A 24,483-nucleotide genomic window follows, 5' to 3' on the forward strand; every position below is an offset into this window, starting at 1 on the left:
TTTCAGGAGGCCCCACAGTATCACAATGGTCCTCTTGGTTCTGCGGGGATCCCCAGGGTCACAATGGTCCCTTGGTTCCATGGGCCCTGTGCTGCTGCATTCCCCCCTCCCCTTCTCAGGCCACCCTACCAGCTGAGAAATGCTCCTTGGGCCTCGACCTTGGCCAACAGCCCCTGGGCTCAGCTCCTCTGCAGCTCATCACAAACACTGTCTGCTCCAGGCACTGCTGCTGCCCAACCAGCTCCTGATTTCTGGAGGAGCAGCCCTGGGAACTGGTTTTGTTCCCTCCGTGGCACAACATCCCTGTTCTCACACTGCCAAAGAAAGCTGTTGGTGCCAAGTGCGGCCAGGATGAACCATTGCTGGGACTGAAGCCCCTCTCTTGGGGCCCTGCATACAGCGCTCCAAAAGGAGCCCTTGGAGCTCTCCTGGGCCAGCGACTCCCTCTGAGTGGGGCCTCTCCCAGCCGGGAACTCTCCCGTTTGCTGCACTCGGGGATCCCCAACAACGACGGAGCCTGGGCCGATCCCCCCACTCCTCCAGGCTCAACCCTTCACCCGCTGGGGAGATGCCAAAGGATGCACAGGGAGCATTTCCTGCCCTCAGGGGAATTTCTCCCAGGTGCCTTGCACTGACTCTTTGTGTCTGTGTGCACACAGGAGTGCCTGTGCTGGGGAAATGCGGCAGAAATCTGCTCTCTGAGGGGTTTGAGTGCCTTGGATAGCTGAGTCAGTCAGATATCCAAACATCAGTAAGTAAGGTTAAAACACAAGGTCTAAACTAAGTTAAATGCTCCTAAGAGTTGTTCTTTTTCTAAGTTGTTAAGTTTATTTAAATTATTATTTAAGTTTAATTATTAGATTTTTTAAATTGCAATGTGATAGGTTATAAGTAAGGTTAAATACTGTTAAGTGCTGTTCTTTTGCTAAATTGAAGTAGATGGTATCAGTTAAAGATAAGGTTTAACTTAAGTCCTGTTAAGTTTGAGCTCTTTGAAGCTTTAGGCCATATTCCTTTTATCCTTGCCCTCACTGTCCTTGTGTCACACACACACACAGGGACAGTTCTCAGTTCATTTCTGTTTTCCTTGCCTGGATTTGGTTTGGTTTTGTTGTTGATTTGTTTCCCTGCTGTGCCTGAAGTGTCCAGTCAGAAGCACAGTGACTCATGCCAAGGAACTTTGTGCTGCTGTCCCTTAATATTAAATCTGGTTTTTGCTGCTCCCTTGCTGGGGATTTTTTCAGCGCTCTCAAGGCCTCATTGGTACCAGGGTGAAGGAGCCCTGGCCCAGGCTCTGGCCCTGGGGGACACGGGGACGCTGCCGGGGGGTCCCTGTCCCCCTGTGCCACCCCCAGGGCCCCGGCCCCCCGTCCCCGTGTCAGGCTCTGGGGTCGATCTCGTGGAACATCCTCTGGGGGAGGCTGCGGCGCCGGGGGCGGGGGGACCCGGGGGGACAGGGGACCCCGCTGTGCACAAGCAGGGTTGGACTGCTCTGGGGGGACCTGTGAGGGGGGCCGGGGCAGAGTGACCTCCCCAGTGACCTCACACAGCCCCTGGGATGTCACACAGCCCCTGTGATGTCACACAGCATCCTGTGATGTCACACAGACATCTGTGATGTCACACACCCCCTGTGTGATTTAAAACACCCCCAGTGTGACGTCACACAATCTTCCTATGATGTCACAACCCCTGTGATGTCATTCAACATCCGGTGATGACACACAGACTTCGTGTCATGTCACACAACCATCTGTGATGTCATACAAACTCATGTGATGTCACACAGCCCCAGTGATGTTACCCTGTGATGTGATACATCTGCTCTGTGATGTCACAGAAGATACTGTGATATCACAAAGTCATCATGTGATGTCACTGTCTCTTCTGTGATGTCACAGCCTACTCTATGATTTCCCCCCCCCCAGTGATGTCACAACTCACTCTCTGATGTCACAGTTCCATCCTGTATGATGACAGGATCTGCTCTATGGCCTCACACCATGATGTCACAGATACCTGTGTGATGTCATGACCCCCTCAGTGATGTCACAAAGCCCTCTATGTGTTATCATGGTGCCAGTCTGTAATGTCAAAGCACACAAGACCTCACAGCCTGCTCTGTGATGTCACACAGCCATGCCATGATGTCACAGCCTGCTCTCTGATGTCACGCAATCCCCTCTATGGTGCAATAGCTGCTCGATGTCCTCACAAAACAAACTCTTTGATGTCATAGCCCAATCTGTGACCTCACACAGCCCACTCTGTGCTGTCACACAGCCCCTTGCTGACATCACAGCTGCTCTGTGCCTCCATGACACAGCCACAGAGGAGCTGCTGTGACACAGCCCCCTCTGGGACATGCCACAGCCCCGGCCAGTGCTGAGCCCCTGGGAGCTCTGTCTGTGCCCTGCTGGTGTCCCTGAGGGGCCCTGGCAGTGCCCCAGCCCTGCTGGGCTGTGCACAGGAGCTGCTCCTGTCCAGAGCTGTCTCTCTGCAGCTCTGCTGCCCTTGCCAGGAGCTGCCTCTGGGCCAGGAGCCCAGCCCAGCTCAGCAGCACAGACACAGCACAAGGGCTTTAATGACCCTCTGGGGCTTTGGTGCTCTTTGCATCAGACTCAGTCCCTCAGTGCTCAAAGAACTTCTCAGGGACTCAAAAAGAGGGTGAAACAATGAAGTTTCCCCTCATACTTTAGAGAGATCCATGTGAGGGACAGGACTGAGAAAGTGTCCCCAGGTTCCAAGCAGAGCAGAACACTGGTGGCAGTGATGACAGGTGGGGACAAGCAAGGCAAAGGTGTCTCTGGTGCTGAGCAAACCTGGATGTGGTTCAGGAATGCAAAGGGCCAAGGCCTGAGCCCTTTGAAATTAATTCTTCCTTTCTCCTGCTGTTCTCTACTATATCAAAAGGATCCTCCACCTCTGAAACCACCCTTCAATCCCTCCCAGGGCTCTCCTCTGCTGTCCTCAGTCTCCACCCCACTGAGCACAGAGCTCCTGTGTCCCTATAGAGTGGTCAAGTGCTTGAGGCCAAGAGCACCTGGACAAGAGGCACAGTTCTTTTCTATAGGAAGGAAACCACAGAACCCCAGGGTTTTGAAGGCAGATGAGAAGCAGTCACCAGAGGCCAGGGCCAGCGAGACCTGTCTGTCCTTGCAGCTTTTGACTGAAAGCAGTGTTTGGATATATGGGGAATTTTGGGTGTGGAATTCCATTTCAGCCACGGGTTCCTGGAATGGAATGACAGTTCTCCATAGGAAGGAAAGGACAGAGCCCCAGTGTTTTAAGGACTGATTAGAGGCAGCCCCAAGGAGGCCAAGGCAGCCAGATCTGTTGTCAGGGAAGAATCCTTGGACAGACAGAATTTGGGAGGCCAAACCCCACTTTTGTCTATTGGGCTCTGGACAAGAAACACAGTTATTTTCCATAGGAAGGAAAGTACAGAACCCCAGTGCTTCAAAGGGAGATGTGAGCTGGCCCTTAGCAAGCCAAGGGAACCTGGACAGTCCTGGAAACTTTTGTCTGGAGCTGTCCTTGGATTTAAGGAATTCTGGAGGTGAATTCTCAGTTTTGGCCATGGATGCCTGGACTTGAAAGATGTTTTTTCCCATGAGAAGAAAAGCACAGGCCCCTGGTGTTTTGAAGGCAGATGAGAGGTGGCCCCCAAGAGGCCAAGGCCAGCCAGAGCTGTCTGTCCTGACAGGTGACATATGGGAATAATCCTTGGATATAATCAGATTTGGAGGAGGAATCCCAATTTCAGCCATGAACCCCTGGAGGAGAAGGACAGTTCTTTCCCACAGGAAGGAAAGCACACAACTCCAGGGTTTCAGGAGCTGATGAGAAGCAACCCTCAATATGCCAAGGTCATCTGGACCAGTCGGGCAGCCCCCAGGAGGCCCAGCCAGCCAGACCTGTTCCATGTTCTTGGATCCTTGGGGCCCTGCAGCATTACAGTGGCCCCTTGGTTCCATGAGGTCCTGTAGGATCACAACCGATCTTTGTTTTCAGGAGGCCCAGTGATATAATAATGGTCCACTTGGCTCCACAGTGCCACAATGGCCCCTTGCTTCCATGAGGCCTTGCAGTGTCAAAATGGTTTCCTTGTTTCCATGGGACTGAGAATGCCACAATGGCCCCTTTGTTCCATGAGGATGCAGAGTCTCAAAATGGCCCCTTTGTTTTATTGGGTTCCTCAGGGTCACAATGGCCCCTTGCTTCCACCAGGCCTGGATGTGTCACAATGGTCCCTTGCTTCCATGAGACCTTACAGTGTCACAGTGGCTGCTTCAGTTATACGAGACCCTGTGGTGTCACAGTGGCCCCTTGGTTCCTGTGGGTCCTGAAGTGTCATAATGGTCTCCATGGTTCAATGAGGCCCCAGAATGTCACAATGGACTTTTGTTTCCATGAGCTTTTGTACTGCCGACAACAGCCAACAACGGTCTTCTTGGTACCACAGTGTCACAATAGACCCTTGGTTCCATGGGCACTCACAATGTCAGAAGGGGCTCCTTAGTTCCATGAGGCCTCTGCCGAGCCCCTTGAGGCCTCAAAGTGTCATCATGGCCTCCAGGATTCCATGAGGCCCTGCAGTGTCATAATGGACCTTTGGTTCCATGTGTTCCAGCACTGTTCCACGAATCCTTAGTTCCATGGGGCCCTGTAGTGTCACAATGGACTCCTTGGTGCCACACAGTGTGACAACTGCCCCTTGGCCTGCCAACGCTCCATGGTACCACAATGATTCCTTGCTTCCAAGAGGCCTTGTAGTGTCACAATGGCCCTTTGTTTCAATGAGGCCTTTGGTGTCACCATGGTCTCCATGATCCCATAAGGCCTCACAGTGTCACAACAGACCATTGCTTTCACTGAGCCCCACAAGATCACTATGGTCCCCTTGGCTCCACTGTGCCCTGCTGTGTCACAATGGACCTTTGGTTCCATGATGCCCCAGAGTGTCACAATGGTATCCTTGGTTCCATTGGACCCTTCATCCCATGGAGACCCACAGGGTTCACTGGAGTCCCCTTGATTCCATGAGGCCCTGCCATGCTGGTATGGCCCCTTGGTTCCAGTGGGTCCCAAAGTGTCAGAACAGTCTCCATTGTTCCATGAGGCCCCACAAAGTCACTGTGCTCCCCTTGGTTCCCCAGGCCCCCACAGTGTAACAATGGACTCCTGGGTTCCATGAGGTTCCTCAGTCCCAATGGTCTCTTTGGATCCACAGTGTCACAGTGGCCCCTTGGCTCCATGTGGCCATGCTGTGTCACAATGGCTCATGATTCCATGAGGCCATAGAATTTAACAAGGGACCCTTGGTTCCATGAGGCCTTGCTGTGTCACAATGGATTTCTGGTTCCATGAGCTTTCACACTGCCCACAGCAGTCTCCTTGGTTCTGCAGTGTCACAATGGACCCATGATTCCACAAGGCCTTGATGAGTCAGAATGGCCCCTTGGTTCCAAGAGGTTTCCCAGGGTCACAATGATGTCCTTGGATCTGCAGTATCACAATGTGGTGTATCACAATTGGTTCAATGTAGCCCCAGTGTGCCAAAATGGATTTTGGTTCAATGGGGTTCTGCAGAGTCCCAGTGGACCCTTTGTTCCATGAGTTTGCACAGTCTCACAGCTGACTCCTTGTTCTGTGAGGCCTTGGCGTCACCAAGTCTCTGAAATATCAGAATAAGGCTCCTTAACACTAATTTCCTATTTAAGAGGGTATCATTTATTCAGGCCTGAGGTCTAGTGAGGGATAGACCCAATCTTATGTGGACATGTAATTCTACCAGCATTGATAAATGTGTATCACAATTTACCCATTACCATAAAACCCACCCCAAGTTCCCAGTTTCAGTCCTTCTTTTTTCTGCCATTACATTCTTGAGCCAGATGTCTTCCTGTCTTCCAGCCATCCTTCCTGGGAAAGCAGCCCCTGCATGGCTTGTTCCTGTGCTAAAAGTTCACAGGCACAGTAAAAATTGAATGAACCCTTTTGGTGTCAAGGCCAAGGCTTTGTGTGGGCAGGCAGAGGCAGGCAGGAGGCAGAGCTGTCAGCAAAGGAAGGGCCCAGCCAGGTGGGGCAGCCGGGGGATGCCGACAGCCTGCAGGGACAGAGGCGCAGGGCAGGGACACCGTAGGACAGCCTGGGCTGCACAGGGCACAGGGATGGGCAGCAGCTGCAAGACAGCCCTGACAGAGCCAACTTGGGCAGCACTTTGGCCATGGCAGACACAAAGAGCACCAAAGCCCCAGAGGGTCATTGCAGCCCTTGTGCTGTGTCTGTGCTGCTGGGCTGGGCTGGGCTCCTGGCCCAGAGGCAGCTCCTGGCAAGGGCAGCAGAGCTGCAGAGAGACAGCTCTGGCCAGGAGCAGCTCCTGTGCACAGCCCAGCAGGGCTGGGGCACTGCCAGGGCCCCTCAGGGACACCAGCAGGGCACAGACAGAGCTCCCAGGGGCTCAGCACTGGCAGGGGCTGTGGCATGTCCCAGAGGGGGCTGTGTCACAGCAGCTCCTCTGTGGCTGTGTCATGGAGGCACAGAGCAGCTGTGATGCCAGCAAGGGGCTGTGTGACAGCACAGAGTGGGTTGTGTGAGGTCACAGATTGGGCTATGATATCACAGAGTTCTTCGTGTGAGGTCATTGAGCAGCTACAGCATCATAGCAGGGATTCTGTGACATCACAGAGCAGGCTGTGACTTCATGGCATGGCTGTGTGACATCATTGAGGGGGCTGTGAGGTCAAAGTGTCTGCTGTGACATTACAGAGTGGCAGTATGACATCACAGAGAAGGTTTTGTGACATCACTGAGGGGGTTGTGACATCACACAGCTGTCTGTGACATCACAGAGTAGGGTGTGAGGCCATAGAGTCGATCGTGCCATCATAGAGGGTGGCTCTGTGACATTAGAGAGTGGGTTGTGACATCACTGGCTGGCTGTGTAACACCATAGAGCAGGCTGTGACATCACAGAATAGACAATGACATCACAGAGTGTCTTTCTGACATCACAGTGACATCACATCACTGTGACATCACAGGGCAGCTACATGACATTCCAGGGTGACATCCCAGATTTGGCTCTGTGACATCACAGGGGTGCTGTATGACATCCCAGAGTGCACTGTGACATCACAGGGACTGTGTGACATCACAGAGGCTGTGTGACATCACAGGGGCTGTGTGAGGTCACTGGGGAGGTCACTCGGCCCCCGCCCCCCTCACAGTTCCCCCCAGAGCAGTCCAACCCTGCTCGTGCACAGCGGGGTCCCCTGTCCCCCCGGGTCCCCCCGCCCCCGGCGCCGCAGCCTCCCCCAGAGGATGTTCCACGAGATTGACCCCAGAGCCTGACACAGGGACGGGGGGCCGGGGCCCTGGGGGTGGCACAGGGGGACAGGGACCCCCTGGCAGCGTCCCCGTGTCCCCCAGGGCCAGAGCCTGGGCCAGGCCTCCTTCACCCTGGTACCAACGAGGCCTTGAGAGCACTGAGACCAAGTCCCACCTTGGGGAAGGGCCCAGGGAGACCAAGGGGTATTGAAGGCTGACCACAAGGCAAGCACACATCTTGCCTCTACCTCCTCTTGGAATTTCCATCTGAACAGTGCTGGAATACAGGAGTTGGTAGCTGTGTGTGTTCTCCTCTGTATCTTTTTCGTCTTTCTCGCTTTTTGTGCAGTCTTGCAATTCCCACTAATTCAAAATTTTGAGTAAATTAAAACTGAGCTGGCTGAGTGTTTGTGAAGACAAATAGGCCAAGTTCATGCTTTGAGAAGTGTTTTGTGTTGATTGAATGTCATATTAAACATTTTGCCAACATTTCTCTGATTTTCCAAAGTTCCCAGTAAAGGCTATTTCTTGTGAACTCTTGATGATCTATGGTTGACATTTCTCCAGTGCATCCAACTCAAAAGACACAAACAATTGTAATTCCTTTTAAATGTCTCATTGAGAGAGTTGTTTGGGGGATGAGAGTCAGGGCTTGTGTGTCCTGCTTGGCCCAGCCCAGGCAGGGCTTTCCCAGCCACATTCCACACTCCATTGCCCAGCTGGAGCCGCTGGTGCCTCTGAGTTGTGCTGCCCCAGCCCCAGGGACGCTCTCCTTGTCTGTCCATTCCCCCACGGTCTCTGGGCAGGGATGGCCTCACTGGGGGCTGCTGACATTCTCAGCAACTTGGAGGCTGCTGCTGAATTTCACTGCTCCAGAGGCTTGTTCAGCCTTCAGCTCTTCAGTGCAGGAATTCAGTGTCCCAGGGCTCATGAACATTCAGAACACCTGCACAAGCCAAGCCTCTGGGAATAATTTGATTTAATTTTCCAAATCATTTGTGGTTAATTAGACAGATCTCAGTAGTCTATCCAAAGTGAATGCAATATATTTTAAAAGACAGCGAGAAAAGATTTTTTAAGTCCTGTTTAGTTTTTTTTTTTTTCCTCTTAATTCATCGATATGTGCAATCTCCAAGTGACACTGAATCCAAGTACTGCTGCAGGGGCTTGTTCAGCCTTCAGGTCTTCAGTGCAGGAATTCAGTGTCCCAGGGCTCATTAACATTCAGAGCATTTTAACAGGCCAAGCCTCTGGGAATAATTAGATTTCAGTTTCCAAATCTTGTGTGGTTAATACGAGAGATTTCAGAAGTGCATTCAACTGAATATATTCTATTTAAAAAGACAGTGAGAAAACTTTTTTTAGGTCCTGTTTAGTTTGGTTTTTTTTCCCTGTTAATAGCAATCTCCAATTGACACTGAATCCAGGTACCTCCTCATGCAGTTTGAATAGATATGAAAATCAAGACCCTTCATGGCTGACAATCAATCAGACTCTGTCCCTACCCCCACCCCACCATTTCCCCCATCCAAGCCCTGGCACTCAGAGCAGCCTTGTGCAAATCTGAGCTCCCTCCAGCCCAGGCTGCACCTGCAGCTTTCAGCTCCTTGGCTCCAACTCCCACCTGCTTTCTTTGGAGAAGGAGCTGCCCGAGACACAGAGGGATGTTCATTTCTTATCAGCCAGCAAAGCCAAGGGAAGGCACAGCTCCATCCAATGCAAAAGTCATTCCTCTGCTGGATATTAAATGCCTTGCACAGGCGCTGGCCCTGCCCCACAAGGCCTGGCCTGAGTCCTGCCCCTGCACGCTCAGCCAGGCTGAGATGGACACTGATGGTTTCTGGGCCAGGCTCTCTGAGCCCAGCCCAGCTCTCTGCAAGCTCTGCCAGCTGCCCTGAGCTCTGGGCAGCACCAAGGGCCTCTCTGAGCCCAGCCCAGCCCAGCCGGCTCTGGCCCCACAGCTCTGCTCAGGCCAGGCTGCTCTGGGCACTGCCCCATGGCCTCAGCCCCTGCCAAGGCCACAGCAGCAGCTGCAGCTGCCACAGGACTCAGCCCCAGCCATGGGGGAAGGTGCTGGGCCAAGGCCAAAGGAGGCTCCCTGGCTGCCCTGCTCCCCTCGGTCTGAGGTGCTGAGAGCTCTGCAGCCCCTGCTGCCATCCCATCTGCCCAGGGCAGCACAAGAGCCCCGGCCTTGGGGCGCTCAAGAGCTGCTTCTGCTCCAGACCCAGGGCCCATCCCAGAGCTGGGGCAGCCACAAAGCTGTGCCCATTTCTGTTCATTGCTGCTCTGGTGGGGATGGATCCTCAGCCACTTGGAGGTTGCTGATCAATTTTACTGCTCCGGAGACTTCTTCTTTCTTCAGCTGTTCAGTTCAGGAATTCAGTGAGAAGAGGTCATAAATATTTGTTCAGAATACCTGATCAAGAAAAGGCCCGGGGGAATATTTCAAGTTTTCAGTTCTTAATGTGGTTAATTAGACAGATGACAGAAGTCTACTCAAAGTGAATATACAATAGTACAAAACAATGCTGAGAGTACAGTTTTGTTCTGTTAGGTTTTATTTTCCTGTTTATAGATTGATCTCAGCAATTTCCAATTGATATTGATCCCCAGCAGCTTTTAATGCAGTTTGAACAGATATGAAAATCAAGACCCTTCATGGCAGACAATTAATCAGAATTTTTCCCCACCCCCTCCCCACCATTTCCCTCATCCAACCCCTGGCACTCCTATGGATCAGGAATGGTGTGGCCAGCAGGAGCAGAGCAGTGATTCTTCCCCTGTGCTGGGCACTGGTTGGGCAGCACCTCGAGTGCTGTATCTAGTTCTGGGCCCCCAATTTAGGAAGGACATGGAGGGGCTGGAGTGTGTCCAGAGAAGGGAAACAAGGCTGGTCAGGGGTCTGGAAGAAAGTCTTGTGAGGAGCAGCAGCTGAGGGAGCTGGGGTTTTTTATCCTGGAGAAGAGGAGGCTCAGGGGAGGCCTCATCATTCTCCACAACTCCCTGACAGGAGGGTGCAGCCTGGTGGGGGTCGGGCTCTTCTCCCAGGGAACAGGGACAGGACAAGAGGACACAGCCTTCAGCTGCACCAGGGGATTTTTAGACTGGACATTAGAAAATATTCTCCACACAAAGGGTGGTTGGGCGTTGGAATGGGTTGCGAGGGTAGATAGGTGAGTCACCGTCCCTGGAGGTTTTTAAGAAAAGACTGATTGCCATGGTCTGGGTGACAAGGTGGTGGTATGTCCCAGGTTGGACTTGATGCTCTCCAAGGTCATTTCCAGCCTGGTTGATTCTCTGATGATTGTGACACTGCAGGGCCCTGGGGAAGCAAGGGGCCATTGTGACACTGGGGGCCTGGTGGCACTAAGAGGACCATGGTGACACTGTGTACGACATGGCAGCACAGAGCCAAGGGGCCATTGTGACACTGTGGGGCTGGATGGAAGCAAGGAGTCCATGGTGACAGTCTGGGTCCTGGTGGAACCACAGAGGCCACTGTGACACTGCGGGGCCTTGTGGAACCAAGGGGCCATTGTGCCTCAGCGGAACCAAGGAGAGCCTTGGGAGAGCCTGGGGACAATGGAATCAAGGGGCCATTGCTCCATTGCAAGGACTCTGGGAACTCAGGGAACAATTGTGACATTGTGGTGCCCCATGGAACCAAGGGTCCCTGGTGACACTGCAGGATCTTGTGTCACCAGGGCTCCATTGTGACACAGCAGCACCAAGGAATTCATTGAGGCACTCTGAGGCCCCCTGGAACCAAGAGGCCACTGTGACCCAGCAGGGCCTTGTGGAACCATGCAGAGCATTGTGACAGAGCAGGACCTGGTATCACGATGGGGCCACTGTGACACTGCAGGGCCCCATGGAACCAAGGGGCCAGGGCTGCTCCTCAGGGACTCCTGGAATGAAGGAAACATGTTTGAAACCGTGGTGGCCCTTGGGACCAAGAGGCCATTGTGACCCTGTGGAACCAAGGAGAGCATTGCTGCACTGCCAGACCTCATGGAACCAAGGATCCATTGTGACACTGCAAGGCCCAAGGATCCAAGGGACTTTGTGACACCAAGGGGTCCCATGGAACTAAAGGGAGATTGTGACACTGTGAAGCCTCATGGAATCATGGAGACCATTGTGACACTCTGGGGCCTCATGGAACCCTGGTGACAGCAAGTTGTCTGGGAGTGTGGATCTGCTGGAGGGTAGGAGGGCTCTGCACAGGGCCCTGGACAGGCTGGATCCAGGGCCCAAATCCAACAAGGTGAGGTTTAACAAGTCCAAGTGCTGGGTCCTGCACTTTGGCCACAACAACCCCTGCAGCACTACAGGCTGGGGACAGAGTGGCTGCAGAGCAGCCAGGCAGAAAGGGACCTGCAGGGATTGATGGACAGCCGGCTGGACATGAGGCAGCAGTGTGCCCAGGTGGCCAAGAAGGCCAATGGCTCCTGGCCTGGATCAGGAATGGTGTGGCCAGCAGGAGCAGGGCAGGGATTCTTCGCCTGTGCTCAGCACTGGTTGGGCAGCACTTCGAGTGCTGTGTCCTGTTCTGGGCCTCCAATTTAGGAAGGACATGTAGGGGCTGGAGGGTGTCCAGAGAAGGGCAACAAGGCTGGGGAGGGGTCAGGAGCACAAGTCCTATGAGGAGTGGCTGAGGGAGCTGGGGTTGTTTATCCTGGAGAAGAGGAGGCTCAGGGGAGACAAGGCAGTGTCAGGGCACAGGTTGGACTTGGTGATCTCCAAGGTTTTTTCCAGCCTTGATGATTCTGGGATTCTCTGAAACCACCCTTGGAGCAGTTGCAGGATGAGCCCTGGGCCTCCTCTTCAAGAGCTCCAGCAGCTCAGGTCCCTCAGCTTCTCCTGGCAGCCCCAAAGCCCATCCTGTCAGTCCTGCAGAGCCTCTGCAGCTCCTCCTCACTGCCCAGAACAGGGAGCCCCAGAGCCAGAAACAGCAGGCCAGATGTGCCCCCCTGGCCTGGGGTGCCTCTGGCAAGGGAGCAGCAGCAGGCACTGCAGGAGCCTGCAGACAATTCCTGCAGCACTTGTAGGATGATCCTGCTGCCCAAGGGACGTTCCCATGGGGCCAAGTCAGGAACTGCAATGGGGAGTGGGGCCAGAGAGGAAAAGGCAAACAGGGATGGGCTGTTTGCAGGGGAGGGAACAGGCATGGGCAACATGAAGAAATCTGTAGCAGCAAGAGTAAAGAAGGCAAAGAAGCAAAGGAAATGCTCAGGGCAGTTTGGGGGTGGCTGCCAGGCAGCCCTGGCTCTGAGCAACAGCGTCTGCAGTGGCACAAGAAACTCCCAGCTAATGGGAACAAACTTTCTGGCTGAGTGCAGAGGCCAGGACAAAGCTGAGTGGTTTCCCTGGTGTCCCGCAGGCCTTGCTGGCCCCAGGGGCTGATGGCATTTGTGCTCCCTCAGGTTCATGTCCCCACAGCAACAGCATGGGGGTGCTGGCCCTGCAGTGTGCAATGCAAACAGGGGCTGCTGAGGCAGTGCTGCCGTGTCTGTGCCTGCAAGGATGGGGCACCTGTGTGAGCTGGGGGAGAGGCCAGGGCTGCAGAGGGGGGATGTTGTTGGCAGCTGCATGAGGAGGCTCTGGGACGCTGCCCTGGGCTGTGCAGCGCACTGGGCATGGATCAGCCCCTGCTCTGCTGCTCCTTCCCGTCTGCCCCAGGGCCCTTGCAGAGCCCCAGCCATGCTGTTTGCCCCCAGCCTGCCCACGGCCAGCCTGGGGCTGCTGACGGGGGTTTCTGTGCTGAGCATTGGCCTGGCCGTGTTCTTTATTACAAGTGATTTGCAGAAATTGGCCAGCAGTTTAATGTTTCTGAAAGCATCCAGTCATCAGTCTCCACACTGCAGCCTTGAGCTCCTGGTTCCTCAGGCTGTAGATGAGGGGGTTCAGGGCTGGAGGCACCACCGAGTACAGAACTGACAGGGACAGATTCAGGGATGGGGAGGACATGGAGGGGGGCTTCAGGTAGGCAAACGCTGCAGTGCTGAGGAACAGGGAGAGCACGGCCAGGTGAGGGAGGCAGGTGGAAAAGGCTTTGTGCCGTCCCTGCTCAGAGGGGATCCTCAACACAGCCCTGAAGATCTGCACATAGGAGAAAACAATGAACACAAAACACACAAAATTTAAACACACACTAGCAGCAATGAGCCCAAATTCCCTGAGGTAGGATTTGGAGCAAGAGAGCTTGAGGATCTGTGGAATTTCACAGAAGAACTGGCCCAGGGCATTGCCATGGCACAGGGGCAGGGAAAATGTATTGGCCGTGTGCAGCAGTGAATAGAGAAAGGCACTGGCCCAGGCAGCTGCTGCCATGTGGGCACAAGCTCTGCTGCCCAGGAGGGTCCCGTAGTGCAGGGGTTTGCAGATGGACACGTAGCGGTCATAGCACATGATGGTCAGCAGATAAAACTCTGTTGCTGCACAGAAAACAAAAAAAAACACTTGGGAAGCACATGCAGTGTAGGAGATGTTGCTGGTGTCCCAGAGGGAATTGTGCATGGCTTTGGGGACAGTGGTGCAGATGGAGCCCAGGTCAGCGAGGGCCAGGTTGAGCAGGAAGAAGAACATGGGCGTGTGCAGGTGGTGGCTGCAGGCTACGGTGCTGATAATGAGGCCGTTGCCCAGGAGGGCAGCCAGGGAGATGCCCAGCAAGAGGCAGAAGTGCAGGAGCTGCAGCTGCCGCGTGTCTGCCAATGCCAGCAGCAGGAAGTGCCTGATGGAGCTGCTGTTGGACATTTCTTCTGTCTTGGCATGGGGATCTGTAAGAAAAGTAATATGGAATATTTGGGTGTGGAGAGGACTTGAAATATCCCAGCACAGCCTGGGGGCACTTTCCCCCCACTGCCTGCCCAGGGCTCTGCTGCCTGGAGCTGTCCCTGCCAGCAGCTGCTTCCCTGTGCCCAGGGCTGGGCCCTGCCAGTGCTGCCAGAGCCCAGCCCAGCCCTGGGGGCTCAGCTCTGCCCTGCAGAGCCCTCCCAGCTCAGGCACTGCCCAGGGGCAGCTCTGGCTCTGCAGGCTCTGATGGCAACATCAGGGCAACCCTGAGGAGGCTGGAAAAGAAACACTGATGGTGGCTGTGAGGGGCCCTGTGGTGATTTCTATCACTGCCAAGTTTATTCAAATCTGAAAGAATTTTTTTTATTTCTTCGTGACCTGAACAGAGAGATGAATATCTACGCACGATTTCCCATGATGGCAACACAGTGCAGTAGATTAAAAAAAGCAGGATTTTCCCTTTTATGCAGCCCCTGCCTTGCTGTGCTCCCTGTATAATCTACTTGGAAATGTTCTGCAGTTCAATGCCATGCTGGGAGCAGCCCTGAAAAATGCAGCATCCTCCCCACACAAGGAGAACGCTCCCAAGCCTCACCAGCTGTCTCCCCCCAGCCAGATCTTGTCCCCCAGTGCTGGCAGCAGCTGCCAGGGCTGGCTGAGAGCTGTCCCTGGCAGGCAGCAGAGTCCCTGCCCCAGCACAGCGCCCTGGGCTGCAGGACCCTGCTCTGCAGGACAGCCCTGGGCACCCCTGGCTGCTCTGCACAAGAGACAAGCAGAGAATGTACTCACAGGCTCTGCAGGCATTGGGATGTTCCAGCTTGAGGAGATGGCTCCAGGAGCTGCAGCTGCACTGTCCTGCAGCCAGAGGTTCCTGTGCCAAGGGCTGGCAGTGATTGTGCCCCAGGCACTTCTCAGCCCCTTCCCAGCCCTGACTGATTGAAGCTCTCTGTGCCTCTGGGCTGTGCCCGGGCTGGCTGCAGGCAGTGCCCCAGCCCTGCTGGGCTGGCACAAGAGCTGCTCATCCAGAGAAATGTGCTTTTGAAGCTCTTCTTGGTGACCAGGAGCTGCCTCTGGGCCAGGAGCCCAGCCCAGCTCAGCAGCACAGACACAGCACAAGGACTTTAATCAGCCTCTGGGGCTTTGTGCTCAGGCCCTGAACATCAGTCCCTGAGAGGGAGCTGAAGAAACCTCTCCAGAACTCCAAGGCAGAATCCAACTCCAAACTTTCTTGGACTTGTAATGGGTCCCAGAGAGGGACACAACTGAGCAAGTGTCCCCAGGCCCCAGGCAGAGCAGAGAACTGCAGGCAGTGCTGACAGGTGGGGACAAAGAGAAGCCAAGTCTTGGTGCCCTGGGGCACAGCAGGGTCTGTGCCACCAAGGGCTGGGAGGAGTCACCTTGTCCTGAGGCCCTGGGGCCTCCTGGCACAGCCCCAGCCAGGCTGGGCACTGTCAGCCCCTTGTGCTGCCCTCAGCATCCCCCCCTAGCCCACATCCCAGTTGCCTCAAGGATCTGCTGCAAGGAGTCCCTGGGGAGCCTTGCTCAGCAATGGCCCTGGGGGCTCCTTCATGCTCCCTGCAGGGACTGCAGGTTTTTCAAAGGACTTTGGCTTTGGCTTTTGCCTTGGACTCTCTGAGAGGTTTGTGCAATCATGGCCTCCAATTATCTGCTGTAATTAGTCCCTGGAGAGGCTTTGTCAGTAACAACACTCAGTGGGCTCATTAATACTTCAGGGTACTTCAGATATTTGAAGGTCCTTGGTGTTTCCCTTTTGATACAGACTCTGTGAGAAGGATTGTGCAATCATGGCCCCAATTATCTGCTTTAATGAGTCCCCTGAGAGCTTTGTACTGACACTCAGTAGTGCTCATTAATACTTTTAGATACTCAAGGTTTTTAAGGTACTTTATTGATTTAAGAATACTTTTAGGTAGTTTCAAGGATTTTCCTTCCTTCATTGAGTCTCTGAGAGGTTTTTGTGCCATCCTGGCCTCTAATTCTCTCCTCCAAGGAGTCCATGAGGAGCCTGTGTTGGGTATCTTCCGCCTTTCTCTTTTACAAGAAAGATGGAACTGAAAGAATTTTGTAAGACTTTCTAAAAGCATCCAAACAAACATGGGACAATTAACAATACAACAACAACCACTAAGGTAATTGATAGTCCTGTTTTAGCTAGACATCATCCAACCCTTTAGTCCCTTAGATTGGATGAGTTTTTTGAACCAGTCTTTGTTTTCCACTTGAAGCTTCTTGAACCCTTCCTTCAGTACCTGAATGCTCTTGTGGATTGACTCACTGTGGCTGGAGAGGTTCATGCAGCACATGCCCTCAGAGTCTACACAGCCATGCCCATGTGCCCAGAGTAAAAACTCTATCGCTGTTCTGCAAGGTGGCGTGTCTGATGGTCTCTGTGTCTGAGAGCAGCCACTCAATGTGAGGGAGGCAGCATTGGTTTGCTTACTCAACAGGCACCCAGGATGGTCTGATTGTCCTAAAGCTTTAGCTGCAGCCACCCAAGGTAGTAACATGGAGGCTGCTATTCTCTTGTTTTGACTCCAATAGATGACATTATTTTTGCAATCAGATTCAAAGTAGTGTGTAGATCTTTTTGCTCTGTTTCTCTGGCCATTAATCATTTTTGTGTTGGGTGCCAGCAAGGTAAGCCTTCCCAAGCTACAAGGTCTGCCTTTGATGTCTGAAGGGACACCTTCACAGGCCATGGTCTATCCTTGCAAATAAGAAACACACCCTGCAGCAAGTTGAGTGGGTAGCTACTGGACCAAGAAATCATGGAAGAGGTGTAATTACACCATTGGCTCTGGTTTTTGATGTGGGATGGTATGGGGAGATGTCTCTCCTGATAGATTCTTTTTTCTTGTAATTTTGTGTCTTTCACCCTCTTCCCATCTCAGATGTTAATAAAACCTTACACAAAAGTCCATTTTTACAGAGCTGAGAATTTCTACCCCCTGAGTTCGAGTGGTGCATGCAGGAGCTTCTGGGTCCAGTAGTCCCAAGCACCGACAGGGTTGCACTTCTATTTGCCGTCAGGATTGTCACCTGGCATACTGCAAATGGCACCCTCAGGTATTGGCCAGACATCTGTAGGCAACCCCAGTAGGCAGGTGGAGAAGGGGTCGTCAGGGCTAGCGACAGACAGGCACAGGGTGTCTTGTTCCATGGCTTTGCTAGAGTTATCCATACACTGTGCTTTGTGTTTTTGAGGGCTACCCATCCACTCGCGAGGAGCATGGTTGCAAACAGGCTGAGGAATGTGAGTAGAAGCTTCCTATGTGTCATCTTCAAGAGAATTGTCTAGTCCAGGTGCTAGAGTCACTGTCTGGTGGGTTTGTCTTGGGGTGGACTTGGGGGTTCCTTTGCAGAATCCACACTCAGTGGCTACAGGTAGGGCTTGATGTTCTTATCTGGGATACACCAAGGTCCTTTATCACAACTGGTCTCATTGTGGCAATTCGGTCTTCAGGTCCTTTGATGTTATGAAGTTCTGCACTTTGGAGAATGTCACTGTCACCTCCAATCTCGGACAATATTCCTGCAGTAGATGTGAACACCCAGTTAGGAGCCCACTTGGAACGTGAGATACCTGTCACATCTGCTCCCATGTCCACAAGCCTTGTAAAAACAATCTTTTCACTGTTCCAGAGCGCAGGTGATTTTTGGTTGATTGTGATTTATCACCTGGGTCCACATCCCTAGTGAAGTGTCATTGGCATCCTGTTTGGGGAGTATTATGGCTTTGGCAATTGTTAGTTCTTAGGGTATAAAACAAGGTGGGTTGGGAGACAGGGCCAGCACTGTAATTTCTTCTTGTGAGGCCACTGATAGTACGGATGGCAATACAAAAAATCCTTCAGTCCTTGATTGGCAGTTTCCTAAGATTATTAGTTCACAGGGCCAATCTTCAGGCCCCAGCTGTCCTGTCAATATTGCATGGGCAAAATAGTCAGCTAAAACAACAGACTTCACAGTCACCAAGACCTGAGACAAATTTTGCCCCTGGTGGTGTTTGGCAACTGGGAGACGAGGTGCTGGAGTTCAGTGCTCCATGGTCTGTAATAGGTGTTTGTGCTACTTGACCTTCGTCAGTTGTAGGCATCGTTGGTTTGAACATTTGTGTCAGTGTGTGAGGCTGCCTTGCACTCCAGTGGTAGTTTCTTTAATGGCTGCTTGATGTAGTTACCTTTTGAGAAATTCCACTTAATTTGATGCTGATTTCTGTTAGGGACTGGATAGTCCCTTCCCCTCTGGAGAAAATCTTTTCTAAAATGTCCTTGTTGACCACACTGGAAACATATTTTTGGGGCCTGTAGATGTTGCTGGGGCCCCTTAAAGGGGAATTGCATGGCCCCTAGGGGTTCTAAAACTCCTTGCCCAAAGGCCTGGGCTTGTACAGCTGCTCTGTGTTCTGTTGTTCTGAGGCGATTACAGGCCTCAGTCATCTGCAGGAGTGTGGGTTCCAGCTCTAGTGGAAGGGCACACAGCACTTTCTTACATTCCGGGTTGGCATTGGCTACCCCCAACGATTTTAGTAATTCATTTTGAGTCTTTTCATTCCGGACTTGTTTCTCTAGTGCCTGTTTAAGGTGATCAATAAATTTCATGTAGGGCTCTCCAGGTTCTTGTCTTATGTTTACATAGTCCAAACTGGGGGTGGTACTATCTGGTACCTGGATTCAAGCTTTCAAAACCTTTTTTTTTTTTATATCATCCAATGCTCTTCTGGGGATACCTGCTGCTTGATCATCTTGCAGGCTGTGTTGTCCTTCTCCAGCTAGATGGTTGATTGTCATTTCAGCCCTTGCCTCATTATTAGCACAGTCTTCTATTAATTCATTTAGCAAACGTTTCCATCCCTCTTCCCACAGGGTGTATTCTGTAGGCGACAACAACATGGTCAAAATATATTTTAAATCATAGGGGGTTAAGATGTGCTGTAAACATGGCCCTCATTAGGCCATTAAAACAAGGTAAGTCCTTTCTATGGTCTTTAGCTGCCCTACACAGATCCTTGAGTTCCCCATAAACCAATGGCTGATACCTGGGATTCTGCCCCCTTCTTTCATAACATATGGGGGCAACGAGGAGTTTTGGGACAATTTGCCAGTCTCCTTCCTTAACTGCTTCTTTCCGGATCCTTTCCTAGGGATCTTCTGGGGCTGAGGGGCAAGGTGGCTCTGGGGAGTCCAAACTGTCTTCTGGGGAGGAAGAATAACTTGGAGCAGAAACATTTGGATTAGAAATAGTGTGACAGTTGGACTTTGTATCTTTGATCATGGGGTTATATTGTTGCTGGAGGGTGAGGCAAAGGGCGCTGCCACTTTGTCAGGTGTTGGGGATGAAGGGCCTTGATTTAGGATGGTGGACTTTGGGGGTGGAGTTCTGGAGGCATGGCCCAGGGTGAAGGTGGAAAGAGTGACAGTGGGGGCGTGACCCACAGTTTTGGGGGTGCAGTCTGGAGGTTCATTCAGAGCGGAAGAGAAGGTTGTGGTGGCAGGAAGTGGAGGAGCCAAGATGGAGGGAGGATGGTCGGGCTCCCGAGCCACATTCAGGCTCCTTCCATCTTGAATCTCCAGGGCATGATGCTCCAAGACAGCGTGGCCATTGCCATCTTGGACCATCATGGAAAGTCTGAGAAAGGCAGGTTTGAGGGGTGGTCCCGAGTTAGGAGTGACCAACGGATTGAGTTTTCAACAAACTGCTTGCTGGTGAAGGGTCTCAGGGATGGTGTGGAAGATGGGGAGCATGTAGGGTGCAGCGGGGTCACTTTTAACTCCCACGGAGTCCCAAAATTCAATGATATGGATTTCATCAGCAGAGGCATCTGGAAAATTTTTAATGATCCACCTCATGATTGATTTTAATTCGTACGTTGAAAATATTAAGTCATGATCAGTGAGAATTAAAGCATCCATGTATGCTCCTTTCTACTTTGGACATCTGACTGCCCTTTTTTTTTTCTCTGCCTTATGGGGAAGAGCCACCAGAACACCCCAAATCAATTATGGGATGTGGGTGCATATTGTAAAAACACAGTGGCAAAATGGTCAATAAATGTCTTGCATTTCCCCAAACCCACCTGCAATCCTATGCAGGTGAAACCGTTGTTGTCCCTGCCGATCCTGGGCAAGGTCCCTCAAAGCAACGATGAATCCACTGGGCCCAGCACAATAGAAAATCCCGGGGAGCCCTGGCCTATCCATCAGCCAACCCCAGCTGACGTGACTGACACAGGGAGCCCTGAGTGTCATGGTCCCTGTTTGGGCACCAAAGGTCACAATGAGGGTGGCTGTGACAAACCTCTCTGGTTCCCTGACTTCAGGGCAAGGGTGGCAAAAATGAAAAGGAGCAGGATCAATGGAGTTGTTTAAAAGGAACTTTAATAACAGGGTGAAAAATAATAAACATGGAGAAGTGTAGAACAGTATGAGGGGCAGGATCCAAAGACCCAAGACAAAAGGGGCAACAACATGTACACCTGGGGGTAGTACACTCTAGAACAACTACCCTATAGGGGAAACAAGTAACCATTAGGGGAGGAGAACTTGGACAACTTAGCATAACAACACTAAAGGCTTTTTGGAGAACTTTCAAGCTCACCCTAAGTTAAACAAATGATTCCCAGGGCTTGAAACTCATGCCCAATTCTTTTGGGGTAAAATCTGTCTGACTCTGAGTTACAGCCAGGCTAACTCCCACACCGCTACTTTGCTCTGGCCCCTTGGGACCATGTGGCCCAACAGAGCCACAATGATGTCCTTGGTTCCACAACGCCCCGCAGTGTCACAATGGTCTCCATAGGAAGGAAACAAGCAAGCGCAGTGGTGCAGGGGCAGATGAGAGGCAGTCGCCAGAGGCCAAGTCTAGCAAGACTTGACTGTATGGGCTGATTTTGTCCAGGAGTAACCCTTGGATATAGGGAATTTTAGACACAGAATCCCAATTTCAGCCATGGGCACCTAGACAAGAAAGACAGTTCTTTTCCATAGGAATAAAAGCACAGAACCCCAGTGCTTCACGGTCTGATGGGAAATGGCCCTTAACATACAAAATTCAGTGAAACCTGTCAGACAGCCCCCAGGAGGCCAAACCAGGCAGACCTGTCCCATATCCCCTTGATTTCATGGGTGCCCCCACTGTCACATTGTAATCCTTGATTCCATGAGGTCTGGCAATGTCACAATGGCGTCTTGGTGTCATGAGACCCAACAGAATCACAGGGTTCTCTTGGCTCCACGCAGCCCCACTGTGTCACAATGGCTCCTTGTTTCTATTTTAAATCAATCACAATCAAACCACAGTTTGATCATTGATCCTTGCTTCCATAGGGCCCATGATTTGCACAATGGTCTCCTTGATTCCATGATTCCTGGATTCCACAGTCTCACCATCGTGTCCTTGGATCTCCATTGTCACAAGTGACCCATGGCTCCATGAGGTTCCGTAGTGTCACCGTGGTCGCTGTCAGAGGCTGGATGAGATCCATGTCCCGAGACACCTTGGGATGCTCGGAATGCCCGTGTGAGGCCAGGGCCGGGTCAGGCCTTGGTTTGTGGTGGGACAGAGCCCCGCAGAGCTGCCAATCACACAGCAGGGGGTGGTGCTAACCCATCTCTGATTGGCCCAGCTGTCAATCAATCAATCAATCAATCAATCAATCACACACCAGCAGCTGGTGCTACCCTGGCTCTGATTGGATAAGCAACTGGCAGTCCCACCCCAGAGGCGGGGCCAGGAAGGCCCAGGGGGTTAAAAGCTGGAGCACGAGGCCAGCCCAGGGTCAGGATCCTGCCTTCTGCTGGGGTTCCTCTGTTAGCGATGCTGGAACCCCAGCAGTTGGTACCCATGTGTGTGTCTTTCTATGGATCTTCTGTCTTCCTGTTGGTCTCTATTTCTTCTCCTTCTAATCTTACTTACCTGGAACATTTTGGGGTAACTTATCATGTCAGGTGTTAAAGATTTTTAGGTTAAATCTGTGGGAATCCAGGGCTCAGGGAATATTTCTCTGTCTGCTCTGAGGGGTCCTGACCCCCAGAGAAACACTGCCTTAAGCCTTTGCCCATGAAGAGGACTTCCAAGACTTTGAGACTGATTAGAATTTACCAAACTGAGAAATAGATTGTAGAGAGTAGTATAGTATGTAACTTGGGTGAAAAATTCAGGTTTTGGGATTTTTAGTATGGTGTAGATAGGAAGCAAGATGGAGGAATTGGGATGTAGTCCCTGTCTTCTTCTTTATCTACTCCATTTTCTTCAATGTTGTGGCACAGGGTGATTGGTCAAGGAAAGCACAGTGTGGAGGTTATGTGGACAGTCGAGGGATGAGTTATTGGTCGATAAGTAGAAATAATGTACATTTTAAGAGTTAATTGGATGAGAAAACTTTAAAAGACCGTGAAACTGTACATTTTAGGGCCATTTTGAGGTGCTTTTCCAGCGTGCTGAGCCTGGTGTGGACAGCAATGCAAAACTTTAGATAACAATAAAAAAGAAACTGAAGACTGAAAAAGTCCCATGCATCTCCTTTTACCTGACACAGAACTGCTACAGGAGGGTTTCCCCTATCCAGGGAGGCCCCAGAAAGGCCCAACATGAAACAGACATCAATGACTGGAGCCCCAACAATGTTTGTAATAGGTTGACTTTTTTCCATAAAGTTGTTTACTGAAGGGGGTTGTCTTAATTGGCCAATCATGTGAAATGTGTCTATTAAATGACCAATGAGGTCCACCTGTAGCAAACCAAGATGTAAAAGAAGAGGATTGCAAAAATGAGTGGCTTTTAGCCCTTAGCCTTCTGCTCTGAGTCTGTGTCATCCCTGATTCAACAGTGACATTTGCGGATCTGTGGGGGCTATTGGGGATCCTTTCTGCACCTCGTGACCCAACAGGAGCTTCTCTAATAAAGCTGGCCTGAAGCTCCCACTGTGCCCATGACAGGAGTGTGAGTGTCTGGGACATCCCGGCTCTTTGGCAGCCTGGGGACTCCTGGGATGTCACCGTGGAGCCCCCGTGAGTGCCTGTGACAGATGGGTGCCTTTGCAGCCCAAGGTGCCCTGGGATGTCACCATGGAATGGCTGTGACTGCCTCTGACCACAGGGCTCTTTACCATCCCCAGAAAGCCCTGGGAGGTCTCCATGGAGCCCCTGTCTCTGCCTGTGACATTCCAGCTCTGGAACAGCCTGGAGAATCTTGGAAAGATCCCATGGAACCCCTGTGAGGGCCTGTGACAAATCTGATCCTCAGCAGGCAACCATCCCCAGCCTCCTGTTGCTATGGTCAGTTTCCATGGAAACCATCACCAGCCCTCTGTTGCTATGCTCAGTCCCCTGGCAGCTCCATGGAGACCCCATGCCAGGGGTGGTTGCCATGGACACCAGCTCAGGCCTGCAGCCAGAGCCCGTTGCCATGGCAACCATTGGCAGCCCCCATCCCCAGGCTGATGGGATCCCAGAAGCACAGAATTGGCTGAGCTGGGAGGGACCCATCAGGATCCTCCAGTCCAACTGCTGGCCCTGCACAGGACACCCCAACAATGCCAGCCTGGGCCTGGCAGCGCTGGCCAAACGCTGCTGCAGCTCAGAGAGCCCTGGAACTGGGAGCCTTCCCTGGGGAGCCTGGCCAGGGCCCCAGCAGCCTCTGGCCAAAAACCTTTTCCTGACATCCGACCTGAGCCTGCCCCGACTCAGCTGCAGCCGCTCCCTCCACTCCAGTCCCTGGGCACCAGAGGGAAGAGGTTCCCACAGCCCCAGCCAGGGACCCGCTCCCAAGGCTGCTGCCATGGCCACCAGGGCTGCCACCAGCTGGGATGCTCAGTTTCCACGGGCCGGGCTTCAGGAATGGGATTCCCTAATTTCCTGCTCCCGCTAAAACTGCACTGCCCTCGCTGCCCTCCCGCCTGCCATGGAAAGCACAAAAGGCAAAGATCCCGGACTGGGATAAGAACAATTTAATGGGAACAGCAACGAGATAAAGAACAAACAGGAACAGAAACAATATTGATAACAGAAGGGATAAGAAAAACTGTTTACAGGGAAAACTACAACACAACTCACAGGGTCTGCCTGGCTACAATATTTCTTGCCTGGAAAGGACACCCTTCTCCTCAGGGAGAGAGAGAGAGAGTCCCTTTCCTGTCCCAGGCAATGATCTGAGGTGGGACTGAATGTAATGACAGGGCCATGGCCAGACCCTCATGTTTTTCAATGCCACATCAGGTCATTGGCAAAGGGCAGGAAAAGGTACAGGTGTCTTCCCAGCATGGATCACAGGGAACATGGATCACCAGGGCTCTTTCCAATCTGGCTTCTCCCATGGGGGATGAAGCTGGAGTGGTGC

At 52.3% G+C, this 24,483-nt stretch overlaps 1 protein-coding gene across 1 annotated transcript in view; it reads right to left on the reverse strand.

Moving 5' to 3' along the window:
• Positions 1–24,483, reverse strand: part of LOC143692498 (uncharacterized) — a 311,453-nt gene that overhangs the window by 50,479 nt on the left and 236,491 nt on the right. The gene's annotated exons all lie outside the window — the stretch shown is intronic.

This window comes from Agelaius phoeniceus, assembly GCF_051311805.1.
Source record: "Agelaius phoeniceus isolate bAgePho1 chromosome W unlocalized genomic scaffold, bAgePho1.hap1 SUPER_W_unloc_1, whole genome shotgun sequence".
NCBI lineage: Eukaryota > Metazoa > Chordata > Aves > Passeriformes > Icteridae > Agelaius > Agelaius phoeniceus.